The 20116-nt window shown below is 37.7% G+C and overlaps 1 long non-coding RNA gene across 1 annotated transcript in view; it reads right to left on the reverse strand.

Moving 5' to 3' along the window:
- Positions 1 to 19618: 19618 nt before the first annotated feature.
- LOC110200827 (uncharacterized) overlaps positions 19619 to 20116 on the reverse strand; it is a 54616-nt gene continuing 54118 nt past the window's right edge. Inside the window, exon 2 of the long non-coding RNA XR_002322319.2 lies at positions 19619 to 19921. This is a non-coding gene — a long non-coding RNA (uncharacterized LOC110200827). The remainder of the gene's footprint in view (positions 19922 to 20116) is intronic.

The raw sequence follows: 20116 nt of genomic DNA on the forward strand, positions 1-20116 counted from the left end.
TCTTGCTGACCTTCTAAGTTGTCTTTGGTGCCTATTGGGTTGAGAGGTCTGGAAACTGCCACTGTTGCTAGTGATTCAGTAACCTCAAGGCCTTCTCTAGCTTTGCTAGGGCCTGGTATATGCTGGCACAGCCTGCACTGCACTGTGCTACTCTCTTATCCTGGTGCAACAATTTGTTTCATTCCATATTTTTGTGGGTTCTAATGCTCTAGAATTTGTTTAGAGTCATTTTTAAAAGATATTTGGAGAGGTTTGAGAGAGGGTTCAAGCAAGTCCTTACTTTTACTCTGCCATCTTGGCTCCACCCACTTAAGTTTAAATCTGGCCTCAAAGACTGACTACCTGTATGACCTTAGGTAAGTCACTTAACCCTGTTTGCCTTAGTTTCCTCTTTGAAAAATGAGCTAGAGAAGGAAATGGCAAAACTACTTCAATATCTTTGCCAAGAAAACACCAAATGCGATCAAGAAGAGCTGAACACAACTAAAACAACTCAACAACAACAACAACAACAACAACAACAACAACAAAATGCAGGATATTTTTCAGCAAGAAATACTAGAAACTGGGTGATAAGAAAAGGTATGATGTAAGAAATGTTGTTTGGGCTGAGGTATGAAGGAAGCTAAAGAGGGTGAGGGGGGAGGGGTTAAGTGACTTGCCCAGGGTAGCACAGCTAGTAACTGTTACGTGTCTGAGGTCCGATTTGAACTCAGGTCCTCCTGAATCCAGGGCCAGTGCTCAATCCACTGCTCCACCAAAGCTAAAGATGCTAAAAGAGATATGAGGAGGGAGTTACATTCCAAGCATGGAAGAACAAGCCTTACCAAGGTATTTTGACAGAAGATAGAAGGTAAAATGTAAGGTACAGTAAGAAGGTAAGTTTGTCTGGACCATAGAATATCTAAAGGGGAGTAATATATACTAAGTCTGGAAAAAAGTGGGTTGAAACCAGGTTGTGAGCCTTTAATGACAATGTTTGATCCTAGAAGCCATAGGGAGTGGGTCCATGAGTTTCTTGAACATAGTACATTAGGAAATCTGTTTGGCAGCTATATGGAAAATAATTTGGAGAGGGGAGACACTTGAAGCAGGGAGATCAAATAGGAGGGTATTTGAATTCTCCAGGAGGGAAATGATGAAGGCCTGAACTACCTCCTAGGGTAGTGGCCACCCAAGTAGAGATTAGAAGCAGATGAAACAGATGTAGTAGTAAAATAGACAAGACTTACAGTTAAAAGATATTATAGAATGGATGGATTCCTATACAGGCATAGGTTGGACTGGATGACCTTTGAGGCTCTTCCCAATTCTGAGAGGTTGTCTTTCTATGATTTTGATTTCAAAGTATGTCTCTTTCACCAACTGATTCATGTAATGTTTCCCCAACATAAGACTCAGTCTGCTTTAACCCCTCAACTTCCAGAGAGGTTACTGACAGACAAGTTAACAACAACAAATACAATATGCCAATTTAAAGTTTGTATAGTGTTTTGTCCATATTATTTCACTTTTTGCTCACAACACTCTTATGAATTAGGTGTTATTATTCCCATTTTACAGAGGAAAAAATTGAGAACAAGAAATATTAAAGTGACTTGCCTTGGATCACACTCAGAGTTTCAAGAGGAATTAAAACTCAGGTTTTCCTGATTCTAAACCCAGCATTAATGTAATTGCCTGGCCTTGACTGACCTGTGATCTTCATGAATACTCAACAGGGTACAAAACATTTAGCATAAGAACAGTTCAGTAGTTGGATAATCTTTAAATATTTATCAAGAAACTTCTATGTGTAAGGTACTTACCCTATGATTTTCCTGTCCTAGCATTTTGTTTAATTGACTATGCTTTGATAAATGTGCAATCATAAATGTTGATTGAAGGCATACTTTGTGCAAAGTACTTTTATTTGTTTTAATGGATTTTTATATTTTGTTTCAAAGAGACAAATATTTTCTCAACTGACAGTTCAAGAACACCAGTGTGATGAGGTTGCCCAATTATTTGAAGGATAAAAATTCGGATAAAAAAATGACAGGATATTGCCACTTGCAGAAGGTCATGATGCCCTTAAATAAAAGCATGGGAAGGAAGCAGACCAAGAAATAGAATAAGAACAGTGGGTGGTATCATCCCAGGAATGTGTTTATATTTTTAAATTTTTAAAAAATTTTACTCATAAGGGGCGTGGCATTGAACCAATACTTCCAGCCCACAATATTCACTTAATATTGAATCAGAATTCTCCAGAATTCTGTTCTCTACAGGATGTCCCAAAAGTCTTTATGTAGTTTTAAGCTAGTGGAGCTGTGAAAGTTTACCACTTCCCATCTGGGACACTCTGCATAGCGCATGATACTGAATCAGATATTGGGAAACCTTTTCTGTAACAAACTAGAATATTCAATTCTGCAAATATTTATTAAGCACCTACTATATACACTAGGCACTCTGACAGGTGGTGGAGACACAAATATAAACATAAAATATTCGCCACCCTAAAGGAGATAAAATACAAGTTACATCCAAAGTGAATTTGGAATAATTATGACTCTCCTGCCCTATCTGTGCCTAATAGCCTCTTTTTACCTCTGGCTTTGGAAAGTTCATGCACTTTCTTTTCTTTAAAGGAAGCTTTAAATTTTCAGGTCTCCCTTTAAGACCTTTTTCTGTTTTGCTCACAATCGACTCTCTCAGAAGAGCATTTTGTGAGAATGTGTATGAAGGACACTATATAAAAATAAATTGGATTGTAGAACCAAGTATTACATTTTATGTATGTTTTACAGTTTTCTCATTTCAGTAAAAAATAGAAAAAGCTGATCGCCATCGGCGAACACTTTATAAGGTGATGTTCTTTCTGATCTCAGTGGGAAGAGACAGCAGTATTATATTGTGCTTTACCTTCTACACATTATTGATTTTTTTTAATTAAAGCAGGCTTTGCTGAAAAATAAAATTTGGCAGGAAGTTGTTATCTATAGTGGAAGTGTGGGAGATTTACTGGGGATTTGGAGGATTTGTTTGATACCATCCCCTTGTACTTTGGAAATTACCTTCTTGGCACTTATTTATTGTGTTTTTGTGGAATATGTTCTAGCCCAAAAAGAAATGTGGAAGCATTTAATCTATAATGCACAATGTTAGAAAAATTGATCTGTGTGATCTTGACAAGTCACTTAAAATCTCTGAGCCTCAGTTTCCTTTTTGTAAAAACAGGATGGTAAACTAGACAACATCTAAGAAGGCTTCTGGCACTAAATCCCCCCTCAGCTCTTGTCTGTAAGATCGGATCAAAACCCAGAAGGACTAGAAAGCCCTTTCATATGCTTTCCTGGATGGTGTGAAGCAACAAATTAGTTTCCTGGTATTTGTTTCTCTGTAGCAGTGTGTGGTAAATAGCAAGAAACGGCTGGCAATGTGAAGCAACTGGTTTCTTGTTCCCAAGGACATGTAACCCTCTCAACAAAAATTCTCTTCTCATCTCTTTCTTGTCTTTCTTGTCCCACAAAGCCCTAAAGCAAAGAATTATGCTTTGTACTAAAAGACTGCTGAACTAAGACCTGTATGATATCCTTCCATTAGCATCTAGTGATTTAGTAGAAATTAGTTTTCAGTTATGGCCTTTTTTTTTTTAATGCTTTACTCAACATAGGAACCCAGGCTCTTTTAACTTCTGAAGTACAACAAAGGTTATAGACATAGGAATTGTTATTATTAAATAGCTAACATTTATATAAAGTTTTCTACATATCTCAATTGATCATTATAACAACCTTGAAAAGGAAGTGCTAGCATTATCCCCATTTTCAGGGGAAGAAACTGAAGCTGAGAGAAGTTAAGTGACTTGCCCAGGGTCATACAGCTAGTATGTCGGTTTTGAAGACCAGATTTGAGCTCTGCTCTATCCACTGAACAACCTAGCTATGCCTCTAGGAATTGGGCAGGGGAGATAGCAGAGAAGGATCAGGTTTGCCTCTGAAGTATAGCTTTTGTTCAAATCAATTCAATTCAACAAACATTTATCAAGTGTCTTCTAAGTGCCAGGGCTCATGGTAAGTCCCAGGAATGCAAAGAAAGAAACACAATAGACCCTGTTCACAAGGAACTGAATTCTACTGAGGAAAATAACAAATTTATATACAGAAATAAATAAATTCAAAACATATATAAAAAGTAATCTGAGGACCTGAACTATTGAGGAATCAGGAAATGTCTCTTATAGGAGGCAGCCCTTGATCTGAGCCTTGAAAGAAGCTCAACTCAGAGTGAACAGGGGAGTGAGGGGTTTGTTCAGACTATGACCACAATATTAAATTAAGAAGCATATTCTTGGTTAATTTAATCCATACGATAATTCAGGTTGTAAGAGTATTTTTAACTTTGTATTGAACGTCAATACTACCATCTAAATTTGTTTAATAATGCCCATTTTTAATCAAATTAATTTTAATGAAAAAAATACCATAACTTTAAACAAATATTTTTCCTGTTTGTTCCAATACAACAGCTTGCCTTCTCCTTTCCTAGCTTGGTCTATATAAAGGCAGAATGAATTTTTTTCTTTCATTGTCATTGGTATCCTTGAGAGGTGAGGAGAAGGACCATATCAACCTACCTTTCAGAAAAATAGGAATGTTTTTAAAAAATGAAGGAATTGCACCCTTATGGATGTAGAGATGGAAAGTCACATACTCTATAAGTAAAGAGAAAAGCTTGGCAATAAAACGTATCTTTTTTACCCACTGGACCACAAGGCAATCACCATAAATTAAACATTGCTATCATTGTTGTGTTTTTCTTCCAAGGAGCTAAATATATTCATTATTCGTCTTTGAAGATTGAGAGCCAAAGGATCTCACATCAAAATTATTTATCACAATATTTTGAGGTTGTCAGCATATAAATGCACAATTCTAGATCATATGCTATCTCATATTACATAGCACTTTAAGATTTGCAAAGCACTTTGTTCCATTTGATGCATAAATCTGAGCAAGGTCAGCCACCTTAGCCAGGATCACAGGCTGTCTACAAATCTGCTACTCTATCAGCAGTATTAAGTTGTCTTTTAGAGCCAGAAGGAACCTTAAAGTTGATTTAATCTAGCCTCCTCACTTTTCTGATGGGGAAGTTGAGACCCAGAAAGGTGAGGGTGAATAGTTTTCAGAGGGTCCCAGAGCTATTAAATAGATAGAATTAGACCCCAAATCTCCTGATTCACAATCTAGTTGTCTGCACAATTACCACATATCTATAACCCATAGGTTCCCAGGTCTGCACTAGAAAGAACCTGGAACCCAAGAGAATGGATTTGACCTATTTCTATCACTAAAAATATTAGAAAAGTATGAATCTTCTTTATAATTCAGAAACAGGTGCAGACATGTTCAAAGATTACTGATAAACAGAAATGTTAAAATCTCTTAGTAATTAATTAAAATTTATAACAATTCCAAATATTCTCCAACCATATTGGCTTTGATAGATGATTGCACTAGAATCTGGGGCTCCCTCTGTTTATTTGGAAGATATGATGGAAAGTTGAAGAGCATGTTCAATAATAGAGAAAGATTTCAAAAGAGGCAGTGGGCAAGAGTACAGTTAATAGCAATAGTTCTACTTCCTTTAGGCATAAGCCCTAATGTGTAAGGTATATAAAGTTTTTGTGTTGGTATTTTCCACTTGTAGGGATTTGTTTCCATGGTAACAGAATTAATCTGGCATGTTCTCCATATGTACTAAGATCACCTCTTTGAGAGGCTAATCCTGTGCAGGTTTGGCTTACTTTTGTCTCAAGTGCTTATGACAATTAGGTCTAAGGGTAAATCTATCATTCAGCTAGCTAGTTATTTAGCTATTCTTATTCTCTTTGTCCTTTAAGGTACTCCTGTTTATGAGAATTTGTGCTTAGCTAGGAATATAATAATAGCACCCCTTCTTCACTTTTAGGTCTTCCAAACAGGATCAGTGTTTTCTTTTCTTCCTCCCCTCTCCCCCAATTCCTACACACACACACACACACACACACACACACACACACACACACACACACACACACACACATCACATCACACCTAATGCTCTGTAGGTTATCTCTATTCCCTAACAATCTTTATAACTTGTTGTAAGTAAGAAGGGAGTCGATTCTGTGTTGTCTTCTCCCCTTGTTCCCTTTGGTTCAAGGCAAGGTTGGTGGGTAATAGTACATAATGTTGCTTTCATGGAAACATCATTTCCAGAGTTAATTTCTAGTCCAAACAGTCTTTGAGTAACTGATGGTCACTAACCCAAAGAATTTTATTGTCTTTTGTCTTTTTATTTTCTTTTGTTTCCCCGGTAGCAGGTTTAATACTCCTGAATTGGACATATCCATAGAATCTTCAAGAACTAAGGACTTTTTTCAGAATTTGGAATCATGCATTTGCTAATAACTGCATTGCTATTGCTAGCAATAACACTGAATAACAACATGTGTGTATGTATGTGATTGCAAAAAACAGAAGTAGAGGGGCAAGAAAATCCAAAGTCTTAAAAAAAAATCCCACAAAGCCATTTGGAGTTCAATGAATGGATAAATGTGAAGAAGCATTTAAAGATTTGGTCAACTGCCTTACACACATACCAATATTGACCTATATAGATCTAAGGAATCATTTGTTCTTCATACAGATGTCATCTCGGAAGGCTTGGGAGCTGTCCTGTGCCAAGAGAAATGCCAGAACCCCATTGTTTTTGCTAGCATACCACTGACAGACAGTGAGACTCATTACCCCTTTCACAAGCTGGAGCTCTTGGTTCTGAAGTGGGCTGTCACTGAAAAGTTCAAAGATTATATGCATGACATAAAGGTAAAGTGTGGACTGACAATAACCCACTGTTATATCTTGAGGAGCCTTATGCATGCTTCATCCTAGAGGTAGTTGAACAGAACAAACTAGCTATAAATTCATCAGATATTATAGAAGAAAACTAATGTGTATATGGACATTCTGTCCCAAAGTCCACCTGATAATGAAGTTAAAATGATAGTAAAACTAGATATGGAAGCTGTTGTGATAGACAGAGAACTGTGCTACATTCAGGAGGAAACATAGCAGAGAGCTTAGGCCTTCTACCAAATGGCATACAAACAGCCTACGGGAATTTTGTTTTATTGAGCCAGACTTCATTGGCTCAGTTGTTTGAGGGTGACTAGCAGTGAGAGTAGCACTGTTTGGAACCAATTTCTGCATATTCAAAATACTAGCAGGACCTGCCTAATTAATGGAGGTTTTGCAAAACTAGCACTTTTCATCACTCTCCTCATCTTTTCCCAATGTATTTACAAGGCCAATGAGGTCATAGAGGAACACAAATACTTCCATGTAATTCATATCCCTGACTATTCTCTCCATCAGACTAGGAAAATGATAAATGTCTACAAGATACCTTAGGGAATTTGCTCAAAGTCGTAAAATCCACCAAAGCATATGAAAACTGTTCTCTCTTAGTCTTCCTCAGCCATATGAATCTGATCATATGCATTGTGTAAATACAAAATAGGCAGTCCATCTCTTGGACTCCTTGCATAATCTACTGGTCCCTTTTAGTTCTTTTGTTAGAAGTTCAATAGTTCACACACATCCATATCTTTCCATATTTAAACACTGGTGATGAGTATAGGTTGCTGGACTTTGTAATGATGCCATGGATCTACGCTTCTTTCAGATGATTCTAAGGTCTTCCATCACAGAAAATAATGATCTTCCTAGACCATTCTGAGAATGTTTGTGATTTGATAAGTATAATGTGTTCATTTCCCATATCCAACCTGGTTAATGGGAATATACTTGTCCTCTTCCTGGAGCTATTATCTCAACCAAATCTTTCATTTTCTGGTCCTGGAGACTCATCATTCAAATATCTCCATATCCACACATAAGTTAAAAAGTCAATGCTTTAATGATATGCATAGCCACCACTTATGTCTGTTATGCTTCAGTACTCTGCACAAGCTACATGTATTTGCCAAATATGCAGGTATTGGGTCTCCACTGGAATTGGTTCCGAACAGTGTTGACGCTTGAGTTGGTGGACCTAGCCATCCCAGGGTCATAGTGCCCACCTTCCTGTAGAGGCCAACATCTTAGAGGAATTTCAAATCCACCTTGACGTATTGTAAATTTTGGTAATCTTTGTCATTCAGTCCTCAAGACCTAATACTTTCAATACCTATAAAAGTACTTCAGATATATCTGATAGAATGACTTGAGACCTATTGTCTCACCAATGTTCAGGAAAGAAGTACAATCTATATCCTCAGTCTTCACCATTGCATGTGATCCTATGAATCTAGATAGAATAGAGGAATTGATGATTAGGTCATTGCTCCTTCTTTTGGTATTTGGGATAACTTTCATCCCTGACCCTGTCTCTTCTTCTAATGCTGTCTGAGGAGATTTTAGCTTCTCTAATGCCAAGGACACATTTTCTTTAAAAATATATGCAACACGTGTCTGTCTAATCTACAATTTTATCAGGAGAGGGATCTGCTTCTTCTTTCGCTATGTCTTGATAGAGGTATTCTTTTACTAGGGCTTCATGACCTCCATTTCTGTGGTCCTTTATCTTTCCAAGAATGAGAATTTTGTCCACTGTTCCATTGCTTACCTGATTCTCTGTGGCCTTCTGCCTTCCAACCTGCATCAGCAGTGTGGTTCCTTTGCTTTGTTTCCATGGCCCACATCAAGAAGATGTCCTGGGCCAGTCAAGGTCAAGTCCTTCTCTGTAAAAGTATGAGGGTTCTTTCTCTCTGCTAATATTCACCTCACCTCAGCTAACTGTGGAAGTGGCACCATGGCTCAAGATACTTGATGAGATGGTACAATTTAGGATTGTGTATCAGACCTCTGCACTTTTATTAAAGACTGAGCTTATCCCTTCTCACATGCAATTGTCTATGTTAGTCTCTATAATCAAAAAGCTTCTCTATGAAGTCATAAAGTTTTTCTCCTTTAGGATCAAAAGAAGATGTAATAGATTTTGTATAAGGTCCCTGTGAATTCTTACCATCATCATATTATATTTGCTGATTTTGTAGTCAGTCAGTCAATCAGCAAACTTTTTTTGTCATGTGATTCCAGGCTATGTGAACTTTAGGTCCTGTATAATGCTAAGAGCTGTACTTTTAAAGTTCCTTACCAATCTATGCCTCTTTTATGACTAGCACCTGCCAGGGCTGCAATGTGTCTGGCTAAACTAAGCTTCACTTTGTTTTACTCTTAGGAGATATGGTTCTTGTCCTGAGAAAATCTCTAAATTGAGTCCCCATTATCTCTCTGGCATAAGATATCTGGCCTTATCCTTACCTACAGGGATAGTGACTTTCTGAGAGTTAACCATGACTCTTAATTTTTCAATGGGTGTGACTTTGTTTCTCATGAAGGCTTCTACTTTTTTAAGCAGCTGTTTCTCAAAGCATGGCCTAAAGATTAATTCCCAGGTGCTATGCCCAACTGTTAGTATAGCAAAAGTTTTTGAACCAGTCAAGTAACATTGATTCAGTTTCTACTATTAATTTAGAATTTATCCATGGCATACTATTAAACAGGGGTTTCTGTTGACCTGTGGTCAGTTTTCCAAGTGACTGCTGGGGAAGGGTATCAGGTGCCCAATTTGCCTTAGGTAAGCTTGAAGTTGTTTCATGGGTGTTGTGGGGAGTCAGTGCTTCTCCAAGGTGTGGTGGGTGCTACAAGGGGCTTCTAAGTGTGGAATCTCAAGTCCTCTATTATCAAGTAGAAGGGGCTCTGTGTCACTGAGGAAAGATCTTGCAGATAGATTGGTCCAGGCTACGAGCTATTAGGAAGGGATCCCCAGGTTGCTATCAGCTGATGTACAAAGCTCTGAGCATAAGGAGGGTTGCTGGAGTTGTTGGAAGTTAGTGTGAGGGGCTTGTATGGGTGCTGGGGGTGGGGGCAGATTGGAGGATAGAAGGAAGATGAATGTAATTCTTCTGTTTAAGTGGGGTAAGGTTGGCCCTCAATGGCCACAGAAGTATCCCTGAGTAAGGTCCAAGTCACAGAGGGCATAGCAGCCTTCAGTTCAATTCAGAATCAGGGTCAGATTGGTGTGGACACAAGATGAGCAAGTTATATGCACTTAAGTGTAAGAGTAATATTTTGACAAATTTATTACATTATTCAGAAACACCAAATACTCAAACTGATTCCTGACATAAATATAAAATGACTGAGTTTTGCATACCTGAAGTGCAGTGAAAATATATTCTCCATGAACTTTCAACATTTCCATTCCACATCATATCAAACTTGTCATACTGCTACATCTGCAAATCCTCTATTAACTTTTCATTTTGGCAAGTAACTTGAATCATCTTGTTTATTCACTGTCACCATTCCACCACCCCCAAACACACACACACACACACACACAGAGGCATACACACACACACACACACACACACACACACAGAGTCTGACCCTTATTTCAAATATCATGTGTGCCACTGGCCTTCTCCAGATCTGGTAACCAGTTGAGAAACCAGTATGCAATCCATGAAAGGAAGATAAGTGATGAAGGAAATAAGCATTTATTAAGCATTCACAATGTACATTGGGGATATAAATGCAAGCAAGGAGAAAGACAGTCCCTGAAGTCCAGGAGCTTACTTTCTAATTGGAGAAGACAATACACAAAAAAAAGATCGGGGGGGGGGGGGATTTGCATGGTAGGGCAAGGGGAAGGATATTTGGCTAATTGCTGAGCCCCTGCCTTTTCAAAAACTATTTGAAAAGGCATTTGCATATAGGTAGTCATTTGGAGACACCTACAGAAAGCCTTCACTAATTCCTATTAATTTCAGTGCCTCTCCTCTTTTAATTATTTCTATTTATTCCATATATAGCTTGTTTTGTATTTATATGCATGTTGTCCCCCAGTGTTGGAGGGGCATTCTGGAAAGATGATGGAGACGGTCAGAAATTTCCAGGCTTTCCAGATTTCCTCCCCAAACAGACAGCAAATCTCCACAAAGTGAATATAGAGCAGCTACTTCAGAAAAGACTCCAAGGGCTGAGGTTTGGCTTCAGTGATGTATAAACATTTCCAGGCCGACACCCTCATTAAGTTATAATATACACACAGGGATTACCTTTTGCTTCTTTTTGTATTCCCAGTGCTTAGCCCATTTTAGGCCTTAATAAATATTTATTAATTGATTAATCATAAAATGACAAATTTTCCAATAATTAAAGTTTTCCCAAGAATAATGATAATAATAGCTTCAAATAATAACAGCTACTATTTATATAGCATTTTAAGGCTTACAAAATATTTGAAATATTTTTATATGATTCTCACAACAACTCTGTGAGATAGGTGTTATCCACACACCACCCATGGAAAAATATAGAGGAAGAGCTCTCATATATTTGGGTAAAGCCAACATGGAATTTTGCATATGATGCCAGATATGGTTGATATGTTAGTTGGTTAGTTTCACTTTTGTGAAAGCAAAGAACTGGAAGCATAATGGATATCCTTTGCCTGGGAATGGCTAAACAAATTGTGATACATGAATGCAATGGAGTATTACTATGCTAAAAAATGATGAATACACAGAAAAGCTAGAAAGCTATCTATGAACTGATGTAAAGTAAGTAAAGCCAAGAAAACAATATACACAATGACTACAATAATGTAAACAAAAAATAACAACCACAAAAAGCAAATGTTGAAATGTTGAAAATTTACAAAGAACAAGCGTAGCTCCAAAGAAGAGATCTTAAAGGGCACTCCCAACCCACCCCTTTTAAGAGCTGGGAGTGTCCACAGGTGCTGCACATTACATATTTTCTGACCTTTTCTATATATTGATCAGTTATGCTGATTTTACTCTCTTCTTTTTTTTTTGTCTTAAAAATACTATTGCAGAAGTGGGAGGTTCATGAGTATATATACATTACACATATTTTCATACTTTTTAAAAATATAGGTCAATTCTAATTTTGTTTAACCGGACACAGGCAATAAAAGTGTTGAGGATATAAACACAAGCAAACAAAACAGCCTCTACCCTCATAGAGCTTATATTCGAGAAGGCTAGACAACACATTAAGGTAAGATGGAAAGCAGGCAATGGGGGATATGATTTGGAGCTGCTGTCCAGGGAGTCAGGTAAAAATTGGGACTCTGTCAAAGTAAGTTGAGAGCTTACCTATCAGAGCCTGGAGCAATTCCCAGAGTTGAGTTGAACTTTACAATGGAGAGGTGGCAGGCATGAAGATTGGAGTAGAAGAAGCAAGGTCTGAAGATGACAACTGAGAAGTGAGAAAATAATTGCAGCAGGCACAAATAGCAGGTTGTCTGAAAAGACCAATGAGGACACACAGGGAACCTGCCAACCAACTTTGATTTTTAAAATCTATGGAAGGTACAATAGTGTTCCATGACACACACACAAAAAGGTCAAGAACTCGTTACTCTAGAGCTTTTGCACAGCATTGATTTTTCCGTTAACTCTAGCTGGCAGTCATTTTCAGTAAATTATTGTTCCTTCTTTCTGCCTCCTAATATTTTACATCCTACAGATTTTCCCATCTGCCAAACACTCAGCAGTACTAGAAAGGTTTTGGCTCTCTGTATTCCCCATCAAGTAGGGGATGATCTCTTAGGGTAATGTTCTCGTTCTGTTTTTCCCTATACCTACTATTCTCCTCCTGGGCTTTCTTAGGATATCAGCTCTCTATTGTAGCCCAAAGGAGATAATCATTGACAGTGTCTCTCACTTATCAGAGGATGTTTACAACTCTTATTGCAACTTCAGACTGGTTGCCTGAATCTGATGCTTTCTTTCAAATTAAAGTTCCCACAGCCTCAGGTTTATGTATAAGTAGTTTCTCTAGGGTGAGAGCAACTACCTCCTCTCTCACCTTGCAAGCAGTTCTCTCTCCTCAGTTCCATGTAGTCCTAGAGCGATCTGTTCCAATCTTCAGCCTCTATCTATCAGAAATTAGACGTAGTGCTTCATGTCTGCATCAGCTCTGCCTACCTGTGAAACTTGAGGCTAGAGGTGAAAAGGAGAAGATTCTGTTCACCTGTCTGCCCCCAATTATTTCTCAATCCACCAGATTCCTTCTGTGATTCCAGGTGAGTTTATTCAAATTGCTTTCTACAAAAGAAAAAAAAAGGAAGGAAGGAACATGGCATTCCTTCTAGAGGAAAAGATTAATGGTCCCTTCATAGAAATACACGAAATGAATAATTTAGGGGATGATTATATATGCATATAAAAGGACTCTTCAAAATTATTCACTGCAGGCTGCCTTTAAATAGTGAGTTTCCTTAGTATATAATGATTCAAATTATGCACAACTTTTGCAGGAATGTATCTATTGTATGAAGCAATACAAATCCAAATTCCAAATGAACTGAGCCTAGTTAATCAATTCAATGGAACAGACTTTGCTTAATGTTTTGGGATTTCAGAGCTTCTCATCTTGCTGTGGCTTTTTCATGAGAACATTTTCAGTGGTATTTCCAACAGGATTAACTCAAGCTTACTAATGAAAACTATTTAGTCTAAACCACAAGTCACTACAGCTCATTTGAAATGTTTCCAGCCAAGAGGTTTTTTTCTATTTGGCTCCAATACTCTTGGCATCTAAATGTTTAGAGGAAAGCATTCAAACACCTGCTAGAGAAGGGACTTGTTGATTGAATGTCAACCCCACTATTAGGATGAACCTCCAATCCCTACATTTTTACCTGAAATGACACAGAGAAGCCAAAGCTGGAAAGTTCTATAATCAATAGACATAGCATTAAAATGCTCTTATGAAGCTTTTGGAATATAGAAAAAGTACTGTGGCACTTTTTCTCCCTCCATTATAAAGCCCTGCCTATGGAACTCAGTTTCTCTTCATGAAATGGAGATGACACTGAGTTTTCAAAGGCTACAACTACACTTTTTGCGCATGAGTCACCATCAGCAACATAGAATACCAGTAGACATTGGTATCTTTCCATTACTCTTTGGGCCATATGCAATATTGATTCTCCTGGGGTTTTGAAGCTACCTAAGGAAAACCATATGACAATGGAGACAAGATAGCAGCTTAGGGAAGCCCCTCAACCAAACTCTTCCAATATCCCCCTCCAAATAACTGTAAAATAACATCTCAAATCAAATTTTGGAGTGGCAGAGCCAATGAAAGGTTGGGGTAAGACATTTTTCCAACATAAGAGCACTTAAGAGGTCAGAAGGAAAGGTCAGTGATGCCAGGGTGGAGCCCTGTCTGGAGCCCACACTCCAGATGAGGTAGCAACAGTGGTCACAACAGGAGCAGCAGGAGCATCTTCAGGAGCTGTCAGCCCAGAGATGTTAAAAGGGTCAGACAACCAATCAGAAAGAAATTATAGGGGACCCTTTGCTGGCACTATAGCTGGCACTAATTGGCAACTCTCTCATGTTTAGTTCCGGGTTGCAGTTCCAGAGCAGAGAGGAGGTCACAAAGTGGCAGTTCTGAAGTAAAGAGAGTGCTAGGACTTATGACCAGTGCCCCTTCCTGGGTAAAGACCAGATCACAGACCAGAAGAGCAATGTTTATACCTCTCCCAGAATAATACCACCTTGGAAGCACCAAAAACTTATGGACCTTCCCAAACCTCAGAAGTAGCTCTGAAAATAGCCACACACACACACACACACACACACACACACACACACAAAGACTGAAGTTTGGGACAATGCCTCCCCACCCCAAGATGAGCAAAATCCAACTTTAGCATAAAGTTCAAACCCAAGAAACAGGTTATGAAAATGAGCAAACAACAAGAAAAGAATTAGACCATAAAAAAGCTACTATGCTGGCAAAGAAGACTAATACATAAACCCAGAAGAAAACAATAATGTGAAAAACATCTACCAAAAAAGCCTCAAAGAAAAATGCTAATTGGACCCAAACCCAGTAAGAATTTCTGGAAAAGTTTAAGAAAGAGATAAGGGGTGAAGGGAGGGAAGGAATGAAAGTGATGCAAGAAAATTATAAGAGAATCATTTGTCTTTCATTTTCAAAGAGTTCCAGTGACATCACAGGTTATGAATTTGATTTAAGTGAGGCAAAATTATGCAAAGTCAGAAGTCTGACTCTTCCTTCCAGAGTCATTAAATCCAGTGGCAGGACAAAAGTCAAGATGACTGGTGATGGTCTGGGATACGTGGATAACTTTGGTGTCTGATGTCTAACCAAGCTCTAAGCACTCCATAGTACCTGATTTATCACCTTTATGGTCACTGGAAAAAATTGTTCTCATCTATCTATTCCACTGGGAGAAGTCTTCACATACTTAAGGTAAACATCCCCTTAACTCACCAATGGGTTTAAGGCCTGTCAATTACTCTCAACCAAGTTTGGCTTGTCTGCTGAGACAGTTTTATCAGGGTGTGGCTGCTATACAAGTTACAGCTTCTTGGAACCAGAACTTAGTAAAAGAGGCGCAAAAAATACTGAAGAAAACAACACCTTAAAAGACAAACTAGGCCAAATGGTAAAAGACACAAAAATCCATTGAAAAGAAGAATTCCTTAAAAAGCAGAATTGGCCAAATGGAAAAAGAGATACAAAATCTCACAAAAGAAAATAATTCCTTAAAAATTAGAATTGGGCAAGTAGAATCTAATACCTGCATGAGACAGTGAGAAACAATAAAATGAAGTCAAAAGAATGAAAAACAAGAAAATATGAAGTATCACATTGGAAAAACAACTGACCTGGAAAATAGATTGAGGAGAGATAATTTTAAAATTATTGAACTATCTAAAAGCCATGATCAAAGAAAAAGCCTAGATCTCATACTTCAAGAAATTATCCAGGACAACTGCCCTGATATCTTAGATTCAGAAGTTAGAATAGAAATTAAAAGAATTCACTGATTACCTTCTGAAAGGGATCCCCAAATGAAAACTCCCAGGAATAGTATAGCCAAGTTCTAGAGCTTCCAGCTCAAAAATAAAACATTTCAAGTAGCCAAAAAGAAAGAATTCAAATTTTGGTGATCTACAGTATTATTATGCTGTAAGAAATGACATGGTGGGTGGTTTCAGAAAAACACATCAAGAACTATATGAATTGATGCGAAGTGAAGTAAGAGAACCAGTAGATCATTGTGCGTAGTAACAGGAACATCATAATGATGATCAATTGTGAAAGATTTAGCTACTTTCATCAATACAATGATCCAAGACAACTCTAAGGATTCACAATGAAAAAAATGCTATCCAACTCCAGAGAGAAAACTGATGAATTCTAAGTGAAAATTTAAGTATAATTTTTTCATTATCTTTTTTTTTTACTTTTTCTTGAAATATGGCTAGTTTTGCATTATTTCACATGTAAAATTGATATCATATTGCTTGCCTTCTCAGTGCGAATGGGAGGGTATTCAAGGGAAGAAGAGAAGACAGAACTCAAAATTTAAGAAGAAAAGAATTTCAAAAACAAATAATCAATTAAAATGTTAAAAAGGAAAAAAGAAAACAAACCTTTTAGCATTTCTAGGAGAGTGTTGATGCTACTAATATGGGTTTTTGTGGCAAGAGGCAGAAACACAAAATATATTCTTTTGGAAGAGGGGGAATATGAAGGTATTTGGCAGAATACATATTTTATTCGGATGTGAAGAGTAACATGAGGGACTCAAAAAGAGTATTTTATTGGAACAGAATACACACACATATGCATGGGAACTTCCTAAACAACCTTTTTGCAAGCTTGAGTTATAAATATATATGTGTGTGTATGTGCATAATACTCATATACATGTGTGGGTAGAAGGTTGTTGTTGGGGTTTTTTCAGAAGTATTTTGTAGAAAAAAATGTCCCCATAAATCATTAGCTGTGGAAAGTCTCATAGTTGGACTTCGTGTTTTGGAAAAATGAATCAAAATTAAAGGGTTAGGAAATACCATTTTAAAAGATGTTTTCCATTTATTAGCTCCAGTTTTAGTGTTTATTTTAGTCTCTTTTGTTCATGCTTTATTTGCCTCGGAAGAGGAAACATGAAAAATTACATCAAATACAAAGAATTCTTCACTTTCATTACCTTGTTTCCCATTATTTATTTTTTAAAAATCACTTTATCTAATTAAAAAAGGTTCATTAAACAGACCAGGTACCATTTTTTGGGTGGGGTTAGGCAATGGAGTTAAGTGACTTGCCCAGGGTCACACAGCTAGTATGTGCTATGTGTCTGAGGTTGGATTTGCACTCAGGTCCTCCTGAATCCAGGGCCAGTGCTCTATCCACTGTGCCACCTAGCTGTCCCCTAGGCACTATTTTAAATATAGAGTAGTTTCCATTGAAATGTCAATCAATCAATCAATCATCAAGTGTCAATTGAGCACCTACGTTGCAGGCAATAAGTTAGGCACTGGAGATAAAAGTGAAACATTCCCTAACCTTAAGAAGCTAATGGTTGGAATAAAACACATTCAGAGATAAGTACATAAAGTATATATGATATATGATATATATGTATATACACATTCATGTGTTATTTGCTTGTGTGTTCTATATGTTTCTATATGTAGATGTGTGTGTGTGTGTGTGTGTGTGTGTGTGTGTGTGTGTGTGTGTATGGGGTAGCTAGGTGGCATAGTGGGCTAAACCCCATGCTTGAAATTAGGAAAAATGGAGTTCAAATCCAGCCTCAGACACTCTCTGGTTGTATGACCCTGGGCAAGTTTAGCCTCTTTTTGCCTCAGTTTCTTCATCTGTAAAATGAGGGTAATAATAGCACCTACCTCCCGTGGTTGTCATGGGAATCAAATGAGATAGTATTTTAAAAGTGCCACAGTGCTTGCCAAATGGTAGAGGTTATATAAATATTATCATCATGTGTGCACATATATGTGCATATGTGTCTATATAAATATGTATGTGTGTATATATGTTTGTATAACATATGTAATCTCTGAACTTGTTCTCTCAACCCCAACCAGTACTGGCAAACAAAATCCACAGTCCTTGGTTGATTATCCACTCAGACTCTAGAGAAAACCCTAAAGAATTGAAGGTTGTCTTTCATATGCCTCATGTGTGCTTCCCCCCATGATTATCAGTTGATAGCAATTAGTCAGTGAGACTTTTAGCTTTTAGAATAGAATATTTACTAACATGGTATAATTGGTACTGTTGATAGAAAACATCTCTTCCCTCAAAGTCTCCCATAATATATACAGAATCCAAGGGAAAGTGGACTCAATGTGGAAAAGTCAGGGTAAGGAGTGTGGAGAGCAATTCATAACTCCTGTAAATCCTTTTGCTAGGGTCCTCAAGATCTCCACAGGTATACTGAAGGTAATATGCTAGGCCAGGCTGCAGGTTCCCCACCCCTGTGCTGGGCTCTATGTAGAGCCTTGAATCTTGCTTCTTTATCTCATCCAGTCTTTCCTTGGCTCTAAATGCAGATAATACTATCAGCTGTTCTGAGGATATTGCTAGGATATCAATGGGAAGAGAAAAATCCCAAATCCTCTGGACCTTTAAAAAAGTACCCCTCTGCCCAAGATGGGGCAGAGAAGACCAAGACAATCTCTCCCTCCACCACCAAAGAGTTCCTTCTCAGGGGGTTGGCTGGAATATTCTCTCCTGTTTCAACATTTGCTAAATTCTCCTTTATGTTGGCAGATGCTTGAATCTTTGATTGCAACTACCCTCCTTGTTTTATGCAAGACCTACAGGGCATTACCAGGTTTCTTGACTCCAAACTTCTTGTTATACTTAGGCAATTGCTCAGGCCTTATTCATAGCTACTGAACCATTAAGAAGTGTTATCACCTTATAAATATATCAGGGTTAAATATGATAAGGTGATTTCAACCCTACTCTTACATGTACATGTATATGTTGGTGCATTTATAATGTTATATATGTGTATACATGCATATGTCATTTACACATATTTATGTGTATAAATTTATATATATCTACATATATATGTATATATATATGTGTGTGTGTGTGTATACACACACACACACACACACATATGCATTTACACATGTAACACATGCAGAAAACAATTTGGCAGGTGCACCAAGAATGCAGAAATCAGGAAAGCTTCTTGAAGGGGATTGGCAGTGGAAGTCGGCCCTTGAAGGAATATAGATGTTCCCAGTGGCTGAGGTGAGGAGGAAAGACAGACTAGAAGTGGTGCAAGGCCTGTGCAGAGACACAGAGGTGGGAGGTGAAGTATAACATACAGGAAGCTACAGCCTAGGTGGGGTATAGCATACATGAGAGGGATTAAGGTGGAATCTTCCTAGGAATATAGACCAGACACAGATTGTTCAAGGTTTTAAACTCCAAATAGAAAATCTTGCACTTTATCCTAAAGGCAATAAGTAGCACATAGGATTTATATCTCTAGAGTTTTACAGTTATAAATGTGATGTGCACAATCTCATGTTTTCCTTACAGCAATCCTATGAGTTAGATTGAACTAATATCCCAACAATTTTTCAGATGAGGAAGCTGGAGCTCAAGAAGATTAAACAATTTGCCCAAGAATACACAGCTTACACATGGCAGAGCCTAGCAAAGACACAAACCCATGTTTTTGGACCATTTTAATATCTTTTCATTGTGATATGAAAGGGCTTCTTGCTACTCATTTGCAAGCTACTCAAAAGCTAAAACTGGAAAATTTAAGTCCACAGGTGTTGCCAAACAGTAGTAGTTCTTTCTGTAGCTGCTGATAGATGTATGAAAAAGTTGGTGTTTGGAGCCATCTGAATGGGTCTGTATGTCTCCCTAGACTTGTAGCTCCTAAATCTTCTGGTTCCCATGACTTCATTCAGCAGCTCAAACCTGGAAACCCACATGGACACAGATCGCAAAGAGAATCAACTGAGGAACTATGGGAAAAAACACATAGGAAATGTATGATTTTTAAATAAATACTGAGAATAGCTGAACTAAGAGATTTGAAAAGAGATTCATTCCTTGATTTTCCTCAAAATGTTGTAGAGATCATTAATAATTAACAACCAGTTTATTGTGAATCTATTGAAAGAACAAGAAAATTTATTAGTGACCAGAGTAAGGTCACA

This window comes from Phascolarctos cinereus, unplaced genomic scaffold (genome assembly GCF_003287225.1).
Source record: "Phascolarctos cinereus isolate Bilbo 61053 unplaced genomic scaffold, phaCin_HiC Scaffold_4;HRSCAF=312, whole genome shotgun sequence".
Lineage (NCBI taxonomy): Eukaryota > Metazoa > Chordata > Mammalia > Diprotodontia > Phascolarctidae > Phascolarctos > Phascolarctos cinereus.